Genomic DNA, 17,383 nt, shown 5'->3' with positions numbered 1-17,383 from the left:
GCGCCGCCCCGGGGAGCTGTCCAGACGCCCCGCCCGCGCCTACCTGGGCTCTCACCCGCGCCGCGCGCCTCTGCGCCTCCCACCCCGGCCGCGGGCGCCCGGCCCGGCCTGCCCCGCAGCTCCCCCGCCTCCGAGCAGCCCGGGGGGCGGCGCGCACGCTGCCTCCTCCCGGCTGGCGAGACGGCGCGGGGCGCGCCGGGGGCGGTGGGGTCAGGCTCGCCGGGGCTCGCCGGGCCGCCCGCCCCTGGCCGGGCGCCTGCAGGGGGCGCGGGGCCCGCCCCGCCCCGCCGCCTCCCCTCTCCCTCCCGGCTCCCTGGATCGGCGCCGGGAGGAAATGATGTGTTGCTGCCTGGTTAATCACAGCTCCAGACACCCATTGGCCGAGCGCTCCGCAGCCACTTCCTTCTCCTCCTCCTCCCGCTCCTCCCGCTCCGGCTCCGGCTCCGTGCAGCCACCGCCGCCGCCGCCGCAGCCGCCCGCCCCGCACCCGGGAACTCGGCCGCTTCCCGGCGATCGCCTCCCCGACCGAGTCCCGGGCCAGCCCCCTCCGCCGGCCGGCCCCGCCCGCGGCCGTCCTCCCAGCCCGTGCCGCGGCGCCTCGGGAAGTTTATTCCGCCCGCCCCCTCCCCTTCCTCCTCCTCCTCCTGCTCTTCACCCCGCCTCCCCGCCCTCCCTCCGCTCTCTCCCCGCGGTGGCCGCCGCTGCCGCCGCTGCCGGGCTGCTCCTCCTCGGCCGCGCCGCGCCGGTCGGTCCGCGGGCTGGGAAGCCGCTGGCCCCGCGCCCCACGGCCCGCGCCGCTGCAGACGCCGCTCGCTCGGGGCGCCGCCGGCCCTCGGCCCCGCGGAGTTCCGGGCTCCCCGCCGGCTGCACCGCCCCGCCCCGCGCCGCCGACCTGCAGCGCCCGCCGGCTCGCACCCGCCTCCCCCGGCGCAGCCCGAGCCGCGGCGGGACCAGAGGTGAGGGCAGGTCGCCGGCCGCGCCTGGAGCGGGGGGATCGAGGGAGGGAGGAGGGAGCCTGGCGGGAGAAGGGGCGCGGGCTGGGGCTGGGGGGGGGAGGGAGGGTGGGCGTCTGCGGTGCGGCCCCCCCCCCCCCCCCCCCCGCTTTCATTCTTTTCTCCCCTTAAGCTCGATCCTCTCTCTCGGTGGGGGAAGCAGCCTCGGAGCAAAACTGCCTCGCTCTGGGCCTGAACTGCGGTTGGGATGTGGGAGAGGGCAGAGGCATGGAGTTGGGGGTGTGTGGGGGGGTGTCTCTGGTGTGCAGTGTGTGTGTGTGTGTGTGTGTGTGTGTGTGTGTGTGTGTATGGATGGGGTGAACTCCTGCAGGGTGAGCGCCTGGGACTTGTAAGTGGATCTGCCTCTCCGCGCCGCGGGGCTCACCTTCCTGGCTGGTCTTGGTAAGGGAGTCAAGGGATGGGCGCAACACCTTCACCCTCAAAATACCCATCCCTTCCAAGAAGAATTTTCTGTGGGAGAGACAGCCAATAAACTCCGCTCAACTCCCTCCTTCCCTCCCTCTCTCCGTGCTTCCTTAGCTGCAGTTTCAAAAAGCTTCAAAGCCAGGAATGTGGGATTCATCTTCCGATCCCCAGAAGGCAAATGTGGTTACAGATGTTGCACGGTACTTTGCCAAGTTGAAAACCCTTCCTTCAACACTGTAACCAAAACAGGGAGGCTAGAACCCCGGGCGCGCTGGGGAGAGCGGCGGGGCCTCTGGGGCCGCCGGATTCACTGGCTTCCGTCTGCTCCTAGACTGGCTCAGCTCTGGCCAGTTTGTGCCAGAGGAGTCTCTCACCCCCTTTCTTTCCCCTGGAGCTTTTGGACGCCCCTTGCATGGGCGAGAAGCTGTAGAGGAAGCAACTTAGGGAAGAAGAAGACATTCCACTTAGTAGAAGAAGAAGAAAAAGCCTTGGTTAAAAAGTTGTGCTTAATTTGGCTCGCTCACCATTTCACCGATTGGTCAGGAAGATACCTTAGGCTTCTTCAACGAGTCATACAATGTTTTTACTTTTATTGGGTTTTCTTTTCTTTCTTTCTTCCTTTTTTTTTTTTTTTTTTTGAGTTGTGTTAATTGGGAGTTAACATGAGAAGAAAGGGCTGATCTCGTACATATTTTGTATATTTTTTGAAAAAGGTTTCAAATTGAGCCATGACCCAGTGGTTTTAAAAGAATCCTGCTCGAGAGATGCAGACAGCCCAAAAAATAGACACCACCTCCCTTTCCCCCCAAAAAAATTCTTCCTGGAAAGGTGGTGATAAGAAATTTCAGAGATGGGCCGATCCAAGTGGCGGGCCTTAAATGGAAACACTATAGTATGCCCTGGCACTTGTCTCTGGAGGTGGGTGGCTGGCTAGGGGCCCAGGGTTGGGCGGCCAGCAGACACCAGACTGGTGCTGACCTCAGACACTGGGTTTGCCATCCAGCTTTCCAGTATACCTCCGTGTGAAATAGGGCCTCACCCATTTCACCGATTGGTCAAGAAGATACCTTAGGCTTAGACAGGGTTTGGATCATCGGGTTTTTCACACCAAATCACTTTGTATGTGTGATTCAGTTGTATTTGTTTTCTATCCTGGAATTTAAAAAAACACAACAGAAGTCCTTTGAAGCTGAAATGTGTAGGCCTTAAGTTGGTGGAATTGTGCACTGAATAATAGCATTTGTGCTGTTACTCATGAAAATACTCCAAGGTGGTGAATGAGGTTGCAATAGACGGTAGGGATGCCAGAAACAAAGGGCTGAGATGGGTATAGATTAGGTTGATGCTCTTCTTTCCCAGTGGAACACAGGTGAGTTTTACTTGAAACCGTGAGAGTGGTTTTAAATAAAAATTGATTTCGGTAGTAGTTGTACAACTTTTGTACCTTGGGAGAGAGGGATCGTTTGGACCCAGTAAGTTTCATGTTATCTCTAAGAATAGTAAGGATCTGGAATAAAGATGGAGGAATGTAATTACAGGCATACGTCGGAGGTATTGCAAGTTCTTTCCCAGACCATCCCAAAGCCAGTATCACAATAAGGTGGGGGAGGAGGATCTTGCCTTTGCTTTGTAAAAAAAACAAACAAAAAACCCCAGCAGCTGTGAAACGCAATAAAACGAAGCACAATAAACAAGGTATGCCTGTATACCTGTAAATTTCAGACTGGAGGAACTTAATTCTATTAATAGTGATTTCCCCCCCAAAATAGTGATTTTTCCAAAATTTCTACACCTGTCCATGGAACAGATAACAGCGACTGAATCAGTATAGAGAGATTAGATCTCTGTCTCACCCTAGGTTGCACTGACCTAGTCCCCTGATGGTCCTGATAGGCTAGATTGAGTATGGCTAGATAGGCTTCTAGGTAAGCTTTTTGGGAGAGGGAGGGACTGGGCAGATAAGGATTTGAAAAATGATCTTGCTATTCAAGGTCATGAGGTGAAGATGGAATCCATGCACTTTTAGGGTATTTTAGGCAAAGAAGAGCTGGAACCTGGGAACTGTCCTCCGTGCTTGTTCTGTTGGATCTCTTTATCTTGATTGATTTTTATGGGAAGGCATCAGCACACAAGTTGTTAGAATTTAGGAAGAAGTAAACTATTGACAGTGGCAAAGCCCCTTGATATGCTTTGAGTGAACTGGATGACAGAGATGATGATTGGGGGAGGGGGGCTGGGTATGTACCACGCACAGAGCTTAGCTCTCTGCATGTACTTGTTAATTATGTTTTACAATAACCACATGTTTTATTATTATTATTTTACTCCTTTCCAATAACAGATTGAGGCTTGGCAAAATTGAGTTGTCCAGTGTTGTAGAACATGGGGATCAGGGGTTTGAATTGGGAGTTGGTGGGATTCTGGAACCCATGATCTTGCCACTTTCTCCAGCGTTTGCCACATTTCATTCATTCATGCATTGTCTTCACGAGTTTACCCTAGCTATGCCAAGTTTCACATACTCTTGTAACTTTTTTTATTTTTAATTTTTTTTATTTTTTTTATTTTTTTTAGCAACAAGCACCTTTTCAAAGACATCATCTTTTAAGGGGAAACAATATATCATAGCCATATTTGGAAAGCAAACTCACTTATTAGGAACAGGAGATAATTATAAAGATACATTTACTCCTATTGAACCCCCAAATTCAGGATAATTATCTGTTGTGTGTGTGTGTGTTTTGTTGGAACATGGGGATAATGTGGAGGAGGTAGTAGATGACACAGTATTGGTGAAATTCTGGTTTGGGGTTCAGGAATAGGTTCTTGGGTGCTCATTTGATTTTAGACTTTGTCACCTACATACATGATACATAATTTTTATAGAAGATAATTAAACATAACCATTAACATAATGATTACTTGGGGAATACTTCACTGCACTATTCTGACTTAGCGTGGTGCCTGTGTGAAGCAGGCACATAAGAACAAATGGCTGATTGACAAGGCCCTAGGTGATAATTTAAAGCAAAGATGATTGCTGTTATACCCAAGTAAGACTGAGCATACCCCCTCTGTTTTCTCCTACTTCCACTCTCACTTCCAATACAGGTTTTCCCCGCTCTCTGAATTGGAGAGTTCCCATGAAAGCTTTCCTAAGCTGAAATGGCATAAAGGAAAAAAAGCAATTACCACTCATTTGTCTGGAAACATTTTTGAGCATCACCAGATCCCCAACATAACCTACTAAATCATACCAAATAACACAGAAAACCAAAAATAGCATTATCGTATACTAAAAGCAGGAATGCACAGGGTAAATGGAGATAAAGCATAGATGCTCACAGACAGTTCAGAAGTCCCGGCAGTTCGATGCTGGGATACTGAGTGTGGTTCCTGGGAAAGGAGTGTGGAGTGTGGGGGTACCACTCATCGCCGCTCGGGGTGCTGCTGCCTCTTAAAGAGCTCCCTGAAAAGAAAATGCTAGTTTCCTTTTGGGCTTTTTTCCCCCATAAAAGCAAAAATCCTCTTCTGATTTCCTGTTAGTAAAAACAGGTACTACTGTAGGTCTTTTGTAAAAGCAAAGTGGCATAACACGAACTTTGAGAAGCCGGGGATCCCTGGATTGAGGCTACAATAATAGCATGGGCTGCAGCGGGGCTTCTGACTGTGGTCGTGGGAGAGCTGGCACTTCTCAGCATCACCTTGTCTTATACACGGAGGGCTCCGGGTGGGACAAAGAATGCTGTCATGACGTGTTCGGATGCTCTGGCTTTTACCCAGGGGTAAGTGTGACTGTTCAGACCCGGGAGCCGGCATTTCAGTTAGAGCAGCGCGTGGGTAAAACTGTTCACAGCGTTCAACAGGCGAGGCTGGGACATAAAGCCACTGGCGACTTTAATTGGGAGTTCACACAGTCTCTCGTTTTATTTTCCCCAAAGCAAGGATTAGGCACGGTGGCTTTATTCCTGGAAATGAGGATTTGAACTGGGCTTCCTGGTACAGAAGGCCTCCTTTGATCTCCTGGAGGGAAAACGTTGGGTTTCTTTCTGTGGCCAGCTCCCGCCGCTCAGAAGAACCGCGTGGAAGGTCTACCTCTTCTTTTTTCCGCAGTTGGCTGTGGGCTGCTCTCACCTGCCATGCTCGTTTAGGAATCAGAGGTTGCAAACCAGGCCCTGGCCGCTGGAAAGGGCATTCCCATTAAAGACGCCTTTTGAAAAGCTCCATCAGATTGTTGTGCTTGGCACACCGCGGCCTTGGGTTCAGATGGGATGTAGTTTTGCTTGAACTTACGCTCCCCAAATTAATAAGAGACCCAGCAGCTTCCTCTTCAGAGTTAAAACAAATACTTCCCTGCCCCCCAGTGTTCAGACTGAAGGCACCGCTGAATAGTATTCCTGTGCTCTTCTCTGCGTTTCTGGAAACCCGAGCTTGTGTATACGTCGGAAGCCTCTTCTGGGACCCGTGAGAACTGTTTTCCAGAGCCGCCACCGCGCCGTTGTTTGGTTTTGGGGTTTTCATCTCTGACCAGCATTCCACTTTGCCCATTATGGGTTGCTTCATTGTTTGCTCTGGGTGTTTGGCTTTTACCTCTGCGACTGGGAAAGGGACTGTACATTTCAGTCTTTCCAAACTGTGAGGAGGTTGCCTTTCTGGAGGATGGAGCAAGGTCAGCGGTCCCATGGAGCACCGGCCCTGACGCGTCTCCAGTCGTTCAGTTCTCTCATCACAAGGCCCAGCTTGGCATGGCTGTTCCTCGGCTTCGCCCTTCCCCCCACTTTTGGGGAGAGCCCAGTTCTTCAGGGCTTGCCTTTTGACATTTTTTTTTTTTCCCCTCCTAGCGTTTTATCAGCTTCATGGCTTATTCTGGGACATGATTGATCTCTTTGAGGGCAAGGACTTCAAGTTATTTATTCCTCCATTTATTTGTCCCACACAATTCATTCCCCTTCACCAATTTAAAACCTTTTAAATTCTCTCACTGTGCTCCTGGAGGGCAAGGACTGTGTCTTATTCATCTTTTGTCTATCTCTTGCACCGAACACAGCGTCTGGCTCAGACCACACAGTCAATAAATCGTTTTTTAATTGTGGGGAGGATGAATGGAAGGTTGCACGTTAGGGGAGCAAAGGAACTTAGTCCTCGAGGGAATGGGTCTCCGAGAAGATGACACCAGACACAGTGGTCCTTAGGAATGAGTTTAGGAAGCGGGGACAAGAGACATTCTAGGTAGAAAGAACTTATTTATTTATTTATTTATTTATTTATTTTTATACAGCCCTTTTAAAACAAAACATTGTAACTTGTACTTGGTGTTTCCTTTTCTGATCATATTTGGACTTAAGGATGATACCTCCGGTATTAGGAAGAATACCTCACCTAATGTTTTATATCCCGCCGAGCCAGCAACTGACGTGTATGGCTGAGACTGACACACGTGGTGCACTGACTGTCTTTCACTGACTTTCTCCTGTTGTGCATGTTCTCAAACAGTTGACAGTGAAAACAGTGAAGTAGACAGAGCTCACGTGAGGGTGCCATGTGGGCTGTTGAGATCCAAAGTAAATGGTTGAGATCCAAAGTAAACTCCTCTTTTGATAGGTTTTCAAGGCTCATTTGAGTGGGCAATCAACCAAGATCTTGAATACTGGGTGGCTGGGAGACTTGCTTATCTGTGAAAGCAAGATGGGCCTTTGCTAGCCACCATGCAGCGTGCATGCCAGTGAAAATAAGATTGCTCTAGTTCAGTGGTCGGCAAACCGCGGCTCTCGAGCCGTGGTTTGACGCTCTGTTGACAATGAGTTTGCCGAGCACTGCTCTAGTTTTTGTTCTTTTTCTAGCAGATTATGGAAAATTTATTGATCCAAGTTCCAAAAAGTAACCTTGACTTTGATGAGAAATGCACTGAAGGTATAAAGGAAGGTAGGAGTGATCTTGGACAAAAGTAGATGTTAGATATCGGATGACACTTGGCAATTAGAGAGAGGGTACTGAGAAAAATGTGCATAAAACGAACTTGAGAAAAAACATTTTTTTGGTGTACAGGGGCCGGATTGAGAGAGAGAGAGAGAGAGAGTGTGTGTGTGTGTGTATATATATATATGAATGAATATTATGATATTTTTATTGATTTCAGAAAAGAAGGGAGAGGGAGAGAGAGAGAGAGAGAGAAACATCAATGATGAGATGAGAGAAAATCATTATCATTGATTGGCTGCCTGCTGACACCTCTCACTGGGGATCAAACCTGCAAACTGGGCATGTGCCCTGACCGGGAATCAAACCTGGACATCCTGGTTCCTGGAGGTCAACCACTGAGCTACACCAGCTGGGCATGAGGTGATATTTTAAACCAAGTTCTGCATCCACCACTATTGGAGCTATGAATGAATGCTGTTGCACTCTGGGTGAAATACAATGTACTTGTCACTCTCCTTAAGTGGTATGTGAATGCCTCTTAGGAGATGCCACCCTAAAGCTGTAGCTTTTGTGCTTGTAACTTGAAGTTAGGAACTTGCACAAAATAGAAATATATGTAGGAAGGAAAAGTGGGTGGTTTTCTAGAGTGACCCTTACCTTCCTTTTTGGGAATAAGGCAAATGGTAAGAAACTAGTGTGCCAAACGGATTTTTTTTTTCAAATGCACTTTTGAACTTGAAGAACTGAACCGTTGTGCCCAACAGGTGGCAAGAACAAATATTCTCTGACTTTATGAGTATGGTCTACTAAAAAATGGAAAATCTCAGTTTCAGAGATTATATAAACATGAATGTTCAATTTCAGTGTTTTGAAAACATTTTTGACTCTCAGCAATTCATTTTTCATCACGACTGAGTACACACATACATATTAAAAATAAAGCAGAGTTGCAAGTTTAATAATATTGCAGTACTTCCCAATTTCTATTCAATTTTTTATTAAAAAATTTTTGGTCTCTGTCTACTGAATTGGTTTGACAACTAGCTAATGGGTTCTAACCAGCAGTTTGACACCCCCCCCCACCCCCCAGACAAAACAAAACAATTCTAGGTATTGTGGAAATCAGCCTTAATTTTTTTATTTCTTTTATTTTTTTTATCGAACAGCTGCTAATCTGGGTGAGAATTTTGTTTTTCTTTTTGTGTGAGTCTCAGACATTCTACAGAAGGTCCACACCCTGCACTCCCCCACCACCCCCTCACCCCATTGTTCTTTTCTCAGTGGAGGGGTCTCCTCTTGTTTCTGTAAATCAGATTAAAGTGACTAATATGTGCTTTGGACCAGCTCCAAGAGAGTTCATTCTCATCTTGATCCCAGTCAGCATCAAAGGTGGGGCTAATTAATGTAAGCTGGTGTTTATTTAGATGGTGTTTTAATGGGATGGTGGCTTTCAGTAATGAGGGGCGGCAGGAGTGCCCGCACAGGGCAGGTTCCTCAGGAGGACAGGAGGGAGGCCGCGAAGATGGCCCCGCACACCTGTCGTTCAGAAAGGCAAACAGCTCTGCATTGAAAGATGTCACAGCGCTTAATCGGTGGCAGCAGTCACCATGGTCATGGTCCTTATGGAGGTTTCCCTGCCTTGCCCTGCCCCTTCCTCTCTCCCCCTCTTCGTCCTTCCTGCTTTCAGCATTTATCAGGTTGAGTAAAACTGAGTCGAACTTCAGATACACTTGAGGAAGAGATTGGAGAATCACACCTCTACGTGTGGCAGGATGCTGAGTACCTTGGTCACAAGATACAGAGATAAAGATCAACCAACACCTCTGAGGAAGTGGCTGGCTGTCTGGCTGGCCCCGGGAAGATACCATTTTGATGTTATCGTTTTGAGAGTTATCTCTATGTGTGTAGGCTGCGGAGTAGGCAGCATTCCAAAACAAGGGAATGGGGCAAGCAAGTCTGAGTCGTTGGCTTTTGTATCGGAGCCAAGTTGTACAAAACATAGTTGCACATATTTTTAATCAGTAGAATCAGACACAGCGCCTTGAGGTGCAGCTTCTTGGAAAGGCATCAAGACTTGAGACAACTGGAAGGAACAGATTGGTGTCTCCGATTTGCACTAATTCCAGGGGCAAAGGAGACTGAGTAGGGTGGCCAATGCTTGTTAAGTCATTAGGTTTGCACACCCTTCCCACCTTCTCCACCCCACCCCCCATCCCCAACCATATATGGTCACTCCTGGAAGTTCTTTGTGATGTGACAAGACTGTGTAGAGCAGTGGTTGGCAAACTGTGGCTGTGGCTCACGAGCCGTGGTTTGCCGCTCTGTTGATCAATGAGTTTGCCGACCACTGACCTAGACTCTCGATTTCAGTAATTACAGGCTGTTGTTGTTTCTTGTGATGAAGCCCTTATTGAATATCTTAAAGGGAGCACTGTAAATGAAAGCTTAGAAATGGAGATTTAGAGCCAAATTATGGTTAATTCTGAACGCTAGGCTAATGTTTTTAGACTTGATTCTAAAACTAGCAACAATAAGATAATACATAATACCTCTGAAGGAGGCTCTGCTCAGGCCCCTTGCATTCTCCTTTTAATGCTCACATCCACTCCTTGAGGCACCTACTCTTTTTATGCCTATTTTACAGAAGGAGAAACTGAGACTCAGAAGGGTGATGGAAATGTTGAAGGTCACTTGTCTGAACTTATAACCCAGGCCGTACTTTCCCAAGTCATCATGCTCTATAGCTGGTGGTGCTGGGGCTGACTACACCTCATAGCTGGGGCCTGTTTGATATTTCTGAAACGGTTCCCAACATTTAGACATGGGGAAGTTTCCCACTAAAAATCCAAATTTCCACCTGCTCCTGCAAAATGGAAAGCTCTGGCAGCACCAGGCCTGTATTCCTGCAGAAACCTGCCGAAGCTCCTTGTAATTATGTCTGTCTGAGGAGACATGTATGCCGTGTTCACCGCAGCCCAGCTCATTCCTGTTTTCTCCCAGACACTGAGGCCCCAGCATCATGAAGAATCCTCCCTCCCTCCCTCCTACCCTTCCTCTCTCCCTCCCTCCTACCCTTCCTCTCTCCCTCCCTCCTTCCCTAGCCTGCCTTACTCCTGCGTGCTTACTGCATTGTCCCAGTATACTAGTATAGGCATATGAGTTTGAGACGCTTGTTCTATACTATACTATACTATACTATACTATACTATACTATACTATACTATACTAATTATACAATCTATAGCCTTGTGTTGGTCACAGATGAATGAGTCTAGTGGAGAGTGTGGATGCCCAGGAGCTAAAGGTACAGCAAATTGGGTAGAATTGGGGTTTTGGCCTTGGGCTGCAGAAGCCATAAGGTGAATAAATTATTATTAATTATTATTATTATTTATTTACTTTTTTTTGAAAGAGAGGGAAGGATGGGTGGGGAGCAAACGTATCTGACTTTGGAACCTGGATGATTGGGAGAATGGTATTGATCTTAAAAAACAAACAAAGAAACAAAACAAAACACCCAAAGCAGAAGGTTGTTAGGAGGAGTTGGTTTGGGAAAGGGCATGGTGTTGAGTTTGAGCTTCTGGTGGAGCAAGTACAGAGAAAAGGGCTTGCTGAGTGTAGTGGGGCGTGGAAAATGTGGCACTGGAGCCCTGGTGGATAGGGATGGGAGCTGTGGCTTTGTATTAGTGGTTAGTTTTGTGAAAGAGGATGCAGAAAAAGAGGCCACGCCGGGTCACCGGATCTAGGGGAAAGGTCCCTTTTGGAAATAGGAAGAAGTGGGCTAAAGTTTGAATGATAAAACGAACCAGCTTCAGACAGTTCAAAGTCTCTTATTGACTCTTTTGGGTCAAGTGCCCTTATCTTGCAAATAATCAAATGTTTATCCGAATAAAGGAGTGTGCAATAACAGTCTGCGACATTTGAACATAGGGACTGATAAACATCTGCTACAGAGTCAAAGACAGGTCTACCGTCTGACGGGTGACATCTGTAACTTATGTTTATGCCTATTTCGCAGAGCCTTGCCTGTTTAGGTGAAAGGGATTCTAACAATGAAGTGTTTTGTGTCACAGGTGCTAGACAAAGTGGTTGCTGTAGTCATTCCCGGAGATGACTGCCTGGCATTTATTCTTGCCTTTAGCCAGTTTAGAATGGAATGTCCTTTTAAACTTCGGATGACTTTTTTTCTTCTTTATCTTGGCGTGTTTATTTGGGATTCTCTCCAGCTCATTGTTACTTAATCTGTGAGGTCCACCCCGGTTGCTCCCCTTCTCCCACTTGGTTCTGTTTTGATTCTTAAAGGGCTTATTGTTTTAGGCCATTCTCAGCACAGGTGGAGTGGATCCTTCTCACATGTGGGGAGTGAGCATGTACGTCGTCCAGGAAGGCATTTCATTTCTCAGGGACTTTTTTTTTCTTTTTTCTAAAATGTTGGTCTTTTGGGCCACACACCTTTTTTCCCCCCCTGTTAATGCTCCCAAGGATATTTTCCCCATTGATTTTTAGAGGGGGGGAGGGGTAGGGGAAAAGAGAGAGAGAGACAGAGAGAGAGAGGGAGAGAGAGAGAGAGAGAGAGAGAGAGAGAGAGGGAGAGAGAGAGAAACATTGATTGGTTGCCTCCCACATGCACCCCAGTTGAGGCTGGAGATGGAACCTACAACCCAGGTACATGCTCTAGGCTGGGAATTGGACCCACAACCCTTCTGTGGGTGGGCCAGTGCTCTAACCACTGAAATACTGGCCAGGGTCATACAGCTTTTTTTTTTTTTTTTTTTTTAATAAAAATTCAAATTGGTGCCGAAACCAGCTTGGCTCAGCGGTAGAGCGTTGGTCTGCGGACTGAAGGGTCCCGGGTTTGATTCCGGTCAAGGGCATGTACTTTGGTTGTGGGCACATCCCCGGTAGGGGGTGTGCAGGAGGCAGCTGGTTGATGTTTCTCTCTCATTGACGTTTCTAGCTCTCTCTCTCTCTCCCTTCCTCTCTGTGAAAAATCAATAAAATATATTAAAAAAAATTCAAATTGGTGGTTTTATTTCTAATTCATAGATAGCTTAATTTCATTACATGTGCATGTTAATATGGGTTTCTATGATTCCCCCATATATTTTTATTCATTGTGATATTTTATGTTGTAGGAAGATATTTATGTTACATTACATGTGCTCAATAAGAGATTTGAAAGATGGGAAAAGTATATAGTGAAAGGTAGCTTTTGTCCTCCAGTCTTTTACTTTGCCTTCCTGGAGAAAAACCATCACTAAAATTAATATAGTTTTCCAGTGATGCTCTCTACATTTGCAAACATATACTAGTGCATTTTTCCTATTCATATATAGTACACATTTCAGTTCTGTACCTGGCTGTTTTCACTTAACAATGTATCTGGGAAAGTTTTTCCTATCAGTATAAACAGTTTCTTTACTCTTTTAAAAGGGACTCCATTGTGTCGATGTATCACAATTTATTTAACTAGTCTTTTACTTGCTATTTTAGTAAATACTATGTTACAGTGTTGCAGTGACTGTTCTTACATGCACTGCTCCACCTTCTTACTGATTTATATGTTGATGTATATGTAGACCTGCCTGTCTTTCTCTTGTATATCTCGGGATGAATATCAAGACTTGAAATTGCTGAAGCGAAGGCCATTTACATCTTTCTTTACAGCACAGGTTGTGCCATGACGAGGGGTTTGGAGTTGTATTAGTGAGGCAGTCTGGCGTGATGGGAGTGAGAAAGCAACCCTTAGGACTCACCACTAGTTTGATCTCTGGTGTAAATCAGTTTTGTGGCCCAAGGAAGTCACTTTCTTAAAACTCTTTTTTTTTGTTTTGTTATCTTCTTCTTATCTGTCAAGAAGGGCATAGGCTCAGCTATTTCTGAAGTTGGAGAATTTGTTGATTCACTTTTCAATCTGCCTTCTTTTTGGTCCTTCCAGTAAATGGAGCTTGGTGATTTTTTTCCCCTCGTGAAAGTTTTGAGTCTGTGAAGAGCCCCGGGCTTCAGAAGCCTTGCTAACCACAGCTTTACTTTGATTGTTTTAAAGCACTCTGTCTGGTTTGTGCTTTGAGTTAAAAGCAGACCTTATATGGCTGATTATCTTTTTTTTCTTTTCTTTTAATACAGTGAGTGGTAAGTGGGCCAAGAAACTCATATTGTCAGCATTTTATTATTGATCAGGAATAGAGGCAATGGATTTTTAGACTTAGAGAAAAATTTTATTTTTATAATAGCCCCCTCCCCCCCCCCCAAAAAAAAAAAAAAAAGCAAAAGGCAAATGATAGACACTCTTTAAGAAACAGCGACATTTTATTTATGACTTTGGAGCAGATCAGAGCAGTCAGCTTTTGATCTTTTAAAGTATTTTGTAATATGAAGAGGGCAAATAGGGATTGTTGGAAAATCTGAGGTATTTACCTGGTATAGTTTAATAAGATGGTTGGCATTTTTGGTGGTTACCAAATTAGATGTACTTAAATATTCAAATCCAAGTAAGTGAAATTTAGTGTAAAATTCATGTTTATTCCCTGTACTGCATTTTTTTTTTTTTCTTTAGAATTGGTCCCTCAAAATTAAGCAGCCTCCTGGATTTTTTTTCATTTGAAAGACTTGGAAACTTGCGGCTGTTAATGTAAATGTAATTTTCCTGAAAATATTTTAAGTTCTTGGTTACTCATTTAGAAAAAAATCACTTACTAAAGTTCTTTAAGTATACAAATTTATTCATCTAGCTGTCGAGTAGCAAAGAAAAATGGAAACAATTTTCTATAATAACCTATATATATGTAACTTATATTATAATTTATAACATGTAACATTATGTGATCACAAAAAATATTATTTTACATGAATTTTCAGGGAAAGATCTTACCTTAAAATGACCTTCCCAAAGAGGATTTTGTTGGCATTTTTATCTAGTTTGATTCTTTTTTTATATATTTACTTTGCATATACTCCCATATAAGCTGGCAAGACCAGGGACTATGTTTGTGGTTTTTTTTTTTTTGTTTTTTTTTGTGTGTGTGTGTGTGTGTGTCTGTGTGTGTGTCTATCCTGTGCCTTATATATACTACCTTAGGCATGCAGAAAATTTTGGAAAGAATGAAGGACGATGGGAAGTATACGAGACAACGTTCTGTAGAAAAAGCAGGACCATAAACAGTACAACTTCATATACATAAATTATGTATAGTATCATAGTACACTTCCATAAACATAAACAGACATAAAACGTAGTACGAGTCCAGATTTGTAGTTATATGTATACGGATATGGGGGGGAGGGGAAAGACCGATAGGGAAGAATATCAACATATTAATAGCTATCACCTCTGGGCTTGTGAGTCGTACATAATTTTGAAGAGAAATGTTTAAATACAAAGGGGTGAAGTAAATATTGGAAGATTATGTCACCTCGGTAATGTATTTTGCCCTTTCAGTATTAAGGGTGGTCACCTTACCTAAAATGATGTATTACAATATCATGGCCTTTTCTTCTCCTGCGTAAAATGTACTGTATCTCTGTAGTGTGACAGGTTTTATATCTGCTTTAGAATTAAATTATGATCTGCGAGTTGCACTTTCAAGAAACTGGTTTTAATTTCACATCAGTTGGAGTTAAAGGGTAGTGAGAGTATATTAGATCTAGTACAAGTGTCTAATTATAATTATTGACACATTTTCAAATGCTCTTTTGAGTGTGATGCATTGCCTATGACTTTGACAGCAGTGACTACATTAAACCTGCTGGAGTACTCTTTTCACAAAGGTTTGTTTAAACTTAAAATTGTCAGAAGGATTCTCTACAAAGTAGACGGACACAGGTTTAGGGGTCAAATGGTGTTTGATTTCCCACTGTGCCTGGTGATTTTAGGCTGTTAAATGTTAATCAGAAGACTGTCTGGGTTTCGTTTTCATTGCAAGAAACCGGGGAGTTTTATTTGTGTGTGTAAATACCAGCTGATGCTATTCCCTTGTGGTCTGAACTCTGCGACCTGAATGTAGATTCTACTTATGACTTTGGTAGAAGTTCCGGACCACAGAACCCCAACCAGCAGGTTTGATTCTGCGTCACGGCCTCAGTTTTGAAACGTCTTCCCTGAGTCGAGTCTATGCATTACCTCCTTTGCGTGGCCACGGCCTCCTTCGATGCAGACTTGCTGAGTAGCTACAGTGTGCCAGGCACTGGGCACAGGAAGGCTGTCAGACAGCTGCCTAGGGAGAGGCAGAGAAATAAGCAATCAAGCTGCGACAGAGCGGAGCAGCAAAACAGAGCTCTAAACATAAAACAGAGCTGCCACCTTCTCCCGGGAATGATGCTCTGGACCACCTGGAAGGGTGAGTAGGAAGTTACCCGCTGGCAAAAGCACCTTTCAGGCACAGTGGCTTATAGGAATGACAGCATCCTTTAATTTATTTATTATTTATTTATTTATTTGTTTTATTTTATGTATTTAAAATATATTTTATTGATTTTTTTTTTTTTTACAGAGAGAAAGGGAGAAAGATAGAGAGTTAGAAACTTCAATGAGAGAGAAACATCGATCAGCTGCTCCTGCACACCTCCTACTGGGAATGTGCCCGCAACCAAGGTACATGCTCTTGACCAGAATCGAACCTGGGACCTTTCAGTCTGCAGGTTGACGCTCTATCCACTGAGCCAAACCGATTAGGGCTATTTTATTTATTTTTTAAAGGAAAACCACAATGTACCATTACTGGTAATCCTCACAAAAGGATATGTTGGAATTAAAGGGTAGTGAAAATATATGCATCTAGCACAAATGTCGAATGATAATCATTGACACATTTTCAAATACACAAAATGTACATACCTTGATTTTTTTAGACAGGGTGGAAGGGAGAAGGAGACACACACAGAGAGAAACATCAGTGTGAAAGAGATACATCCATTGGTTGCCTCCCGCATTGGGATTGAGCCCGCAACCGAGTTATGTGCCCTTGACCTGGAATTGAACCCAGGATGCTTCGGTCCCCAGGCTGACAGTCTATCCACTGAGCCATACCAGCTAGGGCAAGACAGCGTCCTTTAGAGTTGAACATGACCAGAGCACTGCCACCCAAAAGTCTGTTCCTGGATCCCCAGTGACGGCATCGTTTGGGAGCAAGCATCACCAAAAACAGCAGGTCTCAGGTCTACCCCAATCCCGAATGAGAGCCAGTATTGCCACACGCTCCCCAGGTGACGTAAATGCTTCTACACGTTTGAGAAACATTGGACTGAAGCACAAGAAGGGAGGAAAGATGGGAGAGCTGGGAAAGTGGACAGGCCGCCCGCCAAAGAGTCTGGACTATTTTAGAGCATGGGATTTGATAATGAAGAAGTAACACGATCAGATTTATATTTTCCTGAAATTGCCTCCAAGTATGGGAAGGCAGCACTTACAAGAAATCTCTCAAAACCTACCTGATTGCTTCATAAAAAAAAAAAATCCGGCCTCAAGTATTTTGAAGAATGCAGGACAGTCTACCCTCCTCTCAGTCAGAGTAAAAGACTGTAGTGCATTGGATGCTCTGAGAAGCCGGCATTGAGGAAGGCCATTAGCTTCCTCCTCTATCCTGGGATATCCCTGGGGTCTCTCAAGTTTATTCCGTGGTGGAACCATTTGTAGCCACACAGCTGTAAATGCCCTGGGGAGGGGCATGGATAGCAGTTTGCTGAACACATTTTGGGAAATGCTCGCACTCATTTCTGAACTTCCGACACTGCCTAGTAGGGTGACCAGCTGCCCAGTTGGCCTGGGATGGAGGGGTATCGCAGGAGGACAGACTTTCAGTGCTAATGTCCTGGGCAGACCAGGCGCCCTTTCTGTTCACCATACATAGACTGGTTATTTACTTTCTTTAGAAGGGGCAGCCCTTTCCCTTAAGTGCCCATTTCAGGTTTATTCTAATGTCTGGAAGCACGTGGGCAGTTCACAGAGTGGAGGCCCATCGCCACCCCGCGAGGCTGTGATTCCGTTGGTCTGGGATGTCCCCTCGGTGCTGACATGTGTAAAGGTCCCCAGGTTATTTTGACGCGCATGA

The 17,383-nt window shown here is 45.5% G+C and overlaps 1 protein-coding gene across 2 annotated transcripts in view; it reads left to right on the top strand.

The window, feature by feature from the left end:
• The first annotated feature begins 693 nt into the window (after positions 1 to 693).
• The window catches only part of ACVR1 (activin A receptor type 1), a 138,238-nt gene continuing 121,548 nt past the window's right edge, over positions 694 to 17,383 (top strand). For both annotated transcript variants that reach the window (XM_084891467.1, XM_084891468.1), the window contains exon 1: positions 694 to 956. The gene's annotated coding sequence lies outside the window, so the exon portion shown is untranslated. The remainder of the gene's footprint in view (positions 957 to 17,383) is intronic.

The sequence above is a fragment of the Pipistrellus hanaki genome (genome assembly GCF_964339955.1).
Source record: "Pipistrellus hanaki genome assembly, chromosome: 8".
Taxonomy (NCBI): Eukaryota; Metazoa; Chordata; class Mammalia; order Chiroptera; family Vespertilionidae; genus Pipistrellus; species Pipistrellus hanaki.
Note: the sequence above shows the minus strand (reverse complement) of the source record. Positions and strands in the feature narration are given on the sequence as shown.